At 35.5% G+C, this 8,077-nt stretch overlaps 1 protein-coding gene across 1 annotated transcript in view; it reads right to left on the bottom strand.

The window, feature by feature from the left end:
• Positions 1-4,499: 4,499 nt before the first annotated feature.
• Positions 4,500-8,077, bottom strand: part of LOC135225073 (uncharacterized) — a 73,429-nt gene continuing 69,851 nt past the window's right edge. The window contains exon 11 of the mRNA XM_064264334.1: positions 4,500-4,522. The gene's annotated coding sequence lies outside the window, so the exon portion shown is untranslated. The remainder of the gene's footprint in view (positions 4,523-8,077) is intronic.

Raw genomic sequence — 8,077 nt, 5'->3', positions numbered from 1 at the left:
GCTCATTGATTCTTCTCGAAAGTCAGCCTTCACCTCTGCCAAATTATGGATCTTACCTTGTGCACTGATAAGGGTATTAGGCATGGCACACAAGAAATTGTCCCTCTTTGCAATGGGTGCTCAAAAAGAGAGAACTTTGGTGTTTGCTGACCTTGAAGAGCATCATGGCCTCTCAGAAGTCAGCTTTGTTGTTTTCACCTCTCGATTGCCAACACCTCTTCCCACAATCCATCATCAGTGACATTGCCTTAGATCTCAAGAAAAAAAAAAAAAATACACAAGACCTTTTATCTCACTCTTCGAGATGCCCTAGTGAATTTTCTACGGTTAATTCCAGATGAGTGTCTCCTCTTCAGCCTCAGCCCTTTCCTAGTGGCAGATCAAGACGTTATAGACCCAGGACGAACCTGTTTCTTGTGGTGCCATTTTAAGCAGACTTCCACCCAGCCTTCCCCCTAAAAGTGAAGTTCCTTCCCTCCATGTGCCAGTAGGAGTCAGGGTCTGCCATTTATGGGAGATGGCATATGAGAGGAGTGGATTGTGGTAGTGTTGAATGAAGGTTATTCCATATCATTCAAGGAGAAACCTCTTGTAGTCAGCTCGCCTATCATGTTGACTGCCTACTCAATAGACTCGGAGATCTTTGGCTCTCTCAAACTAAGTCTCATCCCTCCTCCAGAAGGAAGCCATCAAAGTAGTTGAAGAAGTCAGTTCAGAGGATTTCTACAATTGTCTCTTTGTGGTACCCAGAGCATCATGGGGATGGAGGCCAGTACTGGACATCAGTGATTTTTTTCAGGGCTACTTGGCCACACCCTAAACTGTTAAGATGAGTGCTGACCAGAGGTAGTATCTAGCTGCAGCAGCTCTTAACAGGTAATGAACAAGCATTTTATCAATGCTAGCGATTTCATGTTCTCTAACTCATTATCATGAATAATGTTTGGGAATAGAAAGTCCATAGTTTCCCACCTCCAGTGCAATGGGGAATTCAATCATATAATTACTTTACAAGTTACATATACATAAAAATTACATTTGTATAATAAAATAGGTTTTTTATACTTGCCAAGTAATTATGAATCAAAGCCCTCCTTTCTTCCCTCATATGGACATAAGGATACAAAAGAATTGGAGACTCTCGGCTGCGTTGTTCCTTCCTTATCCTGAAAGTGGCTGGGCCCGATTAACCTACCCAAACTAAAGTCTACTGCAAATTTCAAAATTTTTAGCTTCATATGAGTGAAGCTTTACGCAATATAATTACCTAGTAAATATAATTAAAACTTTATTTTATTAAAATAAAAATTTTATTTTATCTTCAAATAGCTTGTGATCAAGATTTCTCACTTGAAGTAGTTTCAATTCAAGGTGACTACAACAACCATGAGCATGATAAATGCAGCCATGCTCAAATAAGAGGCTTTCTGTTACTGCAGCACTTTCAGGGTTGTATTTTGTATGTAGCTTCAGTTAACATCGACAAGTTCGATTCTCGGGCATTCCATTGAGGAGTGAGAGATGTGTATTTTTGGTGATAGAAATTTACTCTCAACGTGATTTGCAATTCATGTAAAGCCATTGGTCCCATTGCTGAATAATCACTGGTTCCATGCAACGTAAAAACACCATACAAACAAACTAAACAATGCCAGTCTTTGCACCAGTGACTGTAGTCTCACCAGGATACTTGGCAGGGGCTGAAGTTGTTACTAGTCAACAGAATCCCTTTTGAGGCTCTAATCTGACAGAAGCTCAGAAGTTTTTATCAATTCCAAGACTGTGCTTGACAATAAAAGTTATATTTATGTCACAAGTGTCTTGGAGCTAATTACCATAAGAAATATGCCAGTATTGAGATAGCAGTAGAGTTTGTGTCCAGAAGTATGTTACTTCCCTGCCATCTCTGTTCACCAACCTGCAGCCAGATCACAGGCCTAAAGCTTTAAATATAAGTGCTGTCCAAATGCCAATGGATTTTCTATTGTCTTGGAAGTAAAGTAAAAGCTGAAAGGGTATTATTAAGCATAGTGATTCACCTTGAAGAGCCAAAGAATTGGTAACTCTGTGATCTCAAGTCGGATTCATCAATCTCCTCAGATGCACTGTTAAAGATACCTGAATCAAAGTCTTGAGATAACTCTCCCATGGAATACTTTACTGCATTGGGCTATGTGGATGTTTGGTTTCTCTTTTCAATGGATTTTCTGCTTCTCTGAAAAAATATGTCCACATACACATGCAGATTCCCACTGCATCTGAGGCCTATAACCGTACCAAGAACACGTGGCTAGCCGAGTTTTACTACACAGTTGATCCATCAGCACTTCTTTTTATCGAGACATGGTTTTTATTTCACTGGTGCACAGCCAGGTGAAGAGTGGTTCTGCTGGCAATCTCTGCACATATTCAGTTAGTGAACATAACACACATTTTCATTTAGGAGTATTGAGGTGTACACTATTATTTAAGCCCACAGAAATGGCATCACTTCTTAGGCCCTGTCCACACTAGTGGGCACTGCCTGACAGGCAAACTGTTCCCATAAACCCATTCCACTACACTTACCGACTGAGTATGTAGCCAGAACGATGTGATTGTCTGATAACACTGCTTCAGAAGCAAGAAGAAATATTAACAGCCGGACCGTGTGCACAACAGGCATGCCTGCTAGTGTGGACAGGCCAATAATGGGCTCTTATTTAATTTTGTAGTAGTATTTGACATACTGCTATTCATTGAACTTAGGAATATAGTAATATTTATTGAGTGCCACTAACACAACAATGAACTATCAATACATTTATTGACATTAAAAATAAGTTGTACAACCTTCAGGGGCTTGATCAGGTTTATCAGCCATGCTGTTATTTAAAAAAAAAAGTTGTACAATCTCCAATGGCATGAGGCATGAGGTTTACCAGTCAAAACGTGAAAATAAACCATAAGGGCATGAGTGAGAAACTTGAATCTTTTATGATACATCCTTTACATGAAATTAATGCTATTAAAGATAAAAACAGCAATACGAATACTTTAATCTGGAAAAGTTATATTTTGTATAATAATTGAGAAGAATTAAAAATCATTACTACTAAAAGAAAAAATAATGTAATTCTATTGATGGTGAAATGAAGGGCAAACAAACAACAATTTTCATAAAACATTATATCATTACAATTAAGAATAGATTTTCTGGTCTGAACACTTACATCTAAGCATGTAACGCTCATAAAGAAACCCTACTATGAAAAGTGAAATCCTGAATTTTACAATACTATCACTCCTCATGGGGATTAACAATCATTTTTGGGACTACGCTGAACTCCCCTAAGTGTACAATAACAGCAGTAGTATTGTGGTCAAGTTTAAAAAATAATTAAATCTAATATTTCATGGGGTAACCATTAGCTTGTGGCCCTGGAGGTCCAGTGTTGTAGTAATTCTGCAAAGAGGAATTTTTTTTCAATACTATACAACAGCGAGTACTAAGACATTGAAAAATAAATAAATGTAATCAACAAAGTAACCTTAATTTCAGTTTTGAAGACTTGAGAGTTTTGTTTAAAAAAATTACCAACCTAATTAATATTAGTACCCATCAAATTATGGAAATTTTAGAAGACTTCAGAACCTACATAAAAAACTATCATAGTTCTCACATTATATAATGTTAAAATAGTAAACAACAAACTATAACCTGGAATATTAGCTATTAATATATCACTAGCCTACCAGAATATTAATGCATATATATTTTTTAGAAAAATTTAGTAAAAAAAAAAAAAAAAAATGCACTTACCCCATATCCACCTGAATATTGGTTCCCATAACCTGCATAACCAGAATTATCCACTGGTGGAGGTGGTGGTGGTGCTGTGGAAATGATACCCATGACAGCTGCTGGAGGTTGACCATATGGTGGCTGAGAGAAATATCCCACAGGAGGTTTGGCTTGATAACCCCCTGCATCTTTTATTGGTGGTGGATTTTGAGTTGGTGGATTTTGAGTTGGTGGGTTTTGAGTCTGGGTTTGAGTTGGTGGATTTTGAGCCTGGGTTTGAGTCATGTTATAAGAAGAATAATCATTTGTATAACCAGTACTGGCTTTAGTGTTTGTTGAATAGCCTGTTTTTGGTGGAGGTTGAGAGGTATAGTTAGTGTTTGGAGGTGCTTTCTTGGTGTCTGTAGATTGTGTTGCATAAGCTGATGCTGCATTACCCTTCCCTTGTGAATACCAAGTGCCAGAATCACTAGATGGATATGCTGTACTACCAGAACCACTGGACGAATATTTTGAAGCTTCAGAACCACCTGTTCCTGTTGATGTATAATAACTGTTTCCTGAAGTTTTGGAGGGATTAGGGGCAACTGATGCTGACTTGGGCGTATTCTCTTTATTAGAAACATCAGATGGGCTTGTCTTGGTGGTAGTTTTTGATACTGTCTTTTCAGACTCTGGTATGATTGCAGGCATCATTGACTTTAAGCCTCTTAGCTTTACATCAATCTCTGTGAGGACCTGGAAAAACAAAGCACCAATTAGTTCTCAAAAATTAGTAAAATGAAAACACTATATAAAATGGACTATAATGCAGTTTCATTTACTCTAGTTAAGATCTATATTTGTAAACTCCTAACCATTTCAAGCCTGTTGTCACATAGGTTTTCTTGAATATCTTCATGTGTGTCAGCTGTACCGTTTCCGTCTCAGACTTATGAATGGAAGAGTGTAGTACGATATGGCTTTTTATATTTTGAATTACCGTACATACTCGTGTATCATACGACTTTTGAAGCCCTAATTTTGGAGCTGATTTTAAGGGGGTCGCATCTTACATGAAATATAAAATTTGAGTATGTAATAATCATATATTAGCATCTTATGATACAATACAAGCATAATGGATATGCATCTTTTCCATGGATCTTTTAAAAAGTTGTTTTACTTCACTGCATCCAATAATATTATATGTACGTATATTATATTACTATTTTTGATTGTAATATAAAATACAAACATAGCAATCATGTTTTGGTTTGAAAATCAGCTGAGGGCAATTGTGAGTAAGTTTGTTTTGCTATGTTACTCAAATCAGAGCAACTTTCTTGCTTCTAGTTAGAGCAAATGAATCTCAAGATACTTTATTTATGTGAGGCAAGGTTATTTTAAGTTATACAAAGTGTTTTCAAATGGAAGTATCACTTAAAAACATATCGTTTATGAACGAAATTTAGTTATTTTTTCGTTAGTAGATGGCACTGAGGGCATGTTTATTGTGTAAACAAAAATCAACATATTCCATTCAATATTTTCACTTTATCTTGTCAGAATACTACGAGCTTTACGTATTTTCTTTTATTGGAGTGAAAACAGTAATATGTGTTCTTTTCATGCCCAATAGTTTTGATTAAAACACATTTCTCTCATTTTGTTTACAGTTGAGTTTGAAGGCACTATGCTGAAGTTTGCGAGTTTCATCCATATAGCACTATTATTGTGCATTGGTAAAAAAGATATAACTCCAGTAAACTTATGCCATCAAACATAACCTTAGATAAAATTGAGAGAAAATAATTTTAATCAGAACTTCAGGTCTTCAAAAAACACATTTTACTGTTGTTTTCACGCCGATAAAAGATAAGTAACGAAACGGTAAAGGTTCATACTACGATGAAATAGTGAAAGTAGCGAACAGAATCACATAATATTCTTACACAAACATGCCCACGATGCAATCTATTAACGAGAGGGGGAAAAAAAAAACACTTTAGTTCACGAGACATATTTAATTCATATTTCGACTTAAAAACAAATTACCTTGTCTTATATGAGTAAAGTGTCTAGATATTTTACGCTAACTAGAAGAAAGGCAATTCGCTCCGAATTGAGTTAAATATGGAGAAATAAACTCTTATTCGCCATCAGCTGATTTCTAATCCAAAACACTGACAGCTTTGTTAGTATTTTATGATATAATAATGTGAGAATACATACAATATTATTGGATACTGTAATGCATAACGTTTTAAAAGAATCACAGAAAAGATACATATTCATTGTGTTTTTATTTCGTAAATATACTAGCCGTCAAGCAGCCTGACATCGCTCAATTAGGATGCCGATGTCGGTCCGAATCTGATTCCCGTTTCGTGTCCATTTTTTTTTTCAACTGATATGACATAGTCAGAATGTATTGAACCTCCAAAATTGGCTTATATTAATAAATTACTAAATTATATCGTATATGTAGCTAGGCTACTGTATTTGTATACTATATACGATATATGTACCACGATATCATCATCATATACGTGAGGCTAACTTGTTAATGTTAATCAATTTCTCTTTGTACTCAATTATCATAAGCCAATGTGCATTGAACCTAGAGTATTAGCTGTAATTAATAATTACTATGCCATACATGTATAAAGTATGCTGCGTAGTGTAGGCTAGGCTACCCTATATGTAAAGATGGTACTGATTACCCAAGTGTAGGCTAGTATAATATTCTTACGGAAAATTAACACTGCCCGAATTACGTCCTAATCGATTTGTGACTGGTTGGTCATAACCAATTGCAGTAGTAAGTCGACTACTACCTGTAATGTAAAATATAACTATGGTAATTTTTTTACTATTGTACGATGGTTGAAATGCAAGCAAAAAGGCTGTTATCAGATTGGTTGTTCATAGCAAATCAGCTGTTTCTGGCTGTATGCTATGTTTTTCCAAACCAAGTATAATCAATTTACTACAAATACTTTTGGCATTCTCTTTTACTTTTTTAAACTTAACTACAAGATGGTATAGATTAAGAGATGGAGGAAAAGGGGTTAGCCTAATTAAAAAAATGGAATAGATAACGAGGAGGAAGAGGTTAGCCCATTGTTATCTGGTCTCATAAATTTAACTCGCATGATACGTGAGATACGTGATAAAATAATTTTTTAAGGGTGAAAATTTGGGGGTCGCATGATATGCGAGATCGCGTGTTATGCAAGTATATAGAGTACTGACAATAGGACAGTATCTTTGTATGTTTTTATTTAATAACAAGAAAATGGGGTCATAGTGGGCTAGTTTTGATTATAAAATATTGCAGAAGTAGGGCAATGACTATCCTCTGTTAATATGGTATGGCACATTGTCTATTACAAGGACATTGATGGTAAAAGTGGCGATGTCAGCCATTGGAGGAACAATTGGCCATTCATCTCCCCAAGATAGTCGCCAATGGTGTTTTTTGCGGTGCAACAAAGAAAAGAATTCTCAACAAATCCCTCCAGAGAATACTATGCTACAGTAATACCTCAATCTTACGCAATTATCATATGCGAGTATTTCACAAGCATGCAAACACATCATTTTCAAGTCCTGGAAAAACCCTGCAAAAGTGTTTGCTTAATTTATTATGTAATTTATAAGTTTGCAAGCTTTTAAGTGTAAATTAAATAAAAATAACCATTCTATCTCTCTCTCTCTTACTGACGAGAGAATTTTTATGGTACATGTATGCACTCACAATTCATGTGATAGTATTTCAGTATTTTAAAGAAATAACCTTTCCATTTCATTTCAAGTAAAAACAACTTTCTTTCTCTCTCTCTCTCTCTCTTACTGAAATGATAGAACTTTTATGGTACATGCATATGTTATATGTTAATTAATATTTTCAAATAATAATAATATAACAATAATAAACTAATTACAAAAAATTCTTTCCTCTCATCTTTCTTTTAAACTCCACAAGTAATGTGACAGGAGGTGTTGCTGATTAACGGTCAATGATTTTTACATAGTTCTCACTCTCTCTCTCCCTCCGTACGTTTGTAATCGTCACACACTCATATTTTCCCAACTATTTATTTCTTTTATTAAGGGTAATGTATTCAGAAGAGTCGACTTAAAGACTCAGAGCTCTCTCTCTCTCTCTCTCTCTCTCTCTCTCTCTCTCTCTCTCTCTCTCTCTCTCTGTGTGTTTTTTTTGTGTGTGTGTGTGTTAGTAGTAGATAATTTTTAATAAGTCTAGTTTTACCTTTACTGTCTAGAACTGTAAATGCGCTGTTCTAAAAC

Source organism: Macrobrachium nipponense, chromosome 12 (genome assembly GCF_015104395.2).
Source record: "Macrobrachium nipponense isolate FS-2020 chromosome 12, ASM1510439v2, whole genome shotgun sequence".
NCBI lineage: Eukaryota > Metazoa > Arthropoda > Malacostraca > Decapoda > Palaemonidae > Macrobrachium > Macrobrachium nipponense.
The sequence above is the reverse complement of the archived record's forward strand: the minus strand, read 5'-3'. Positions and strand labels throughout refer to the sequence as shown.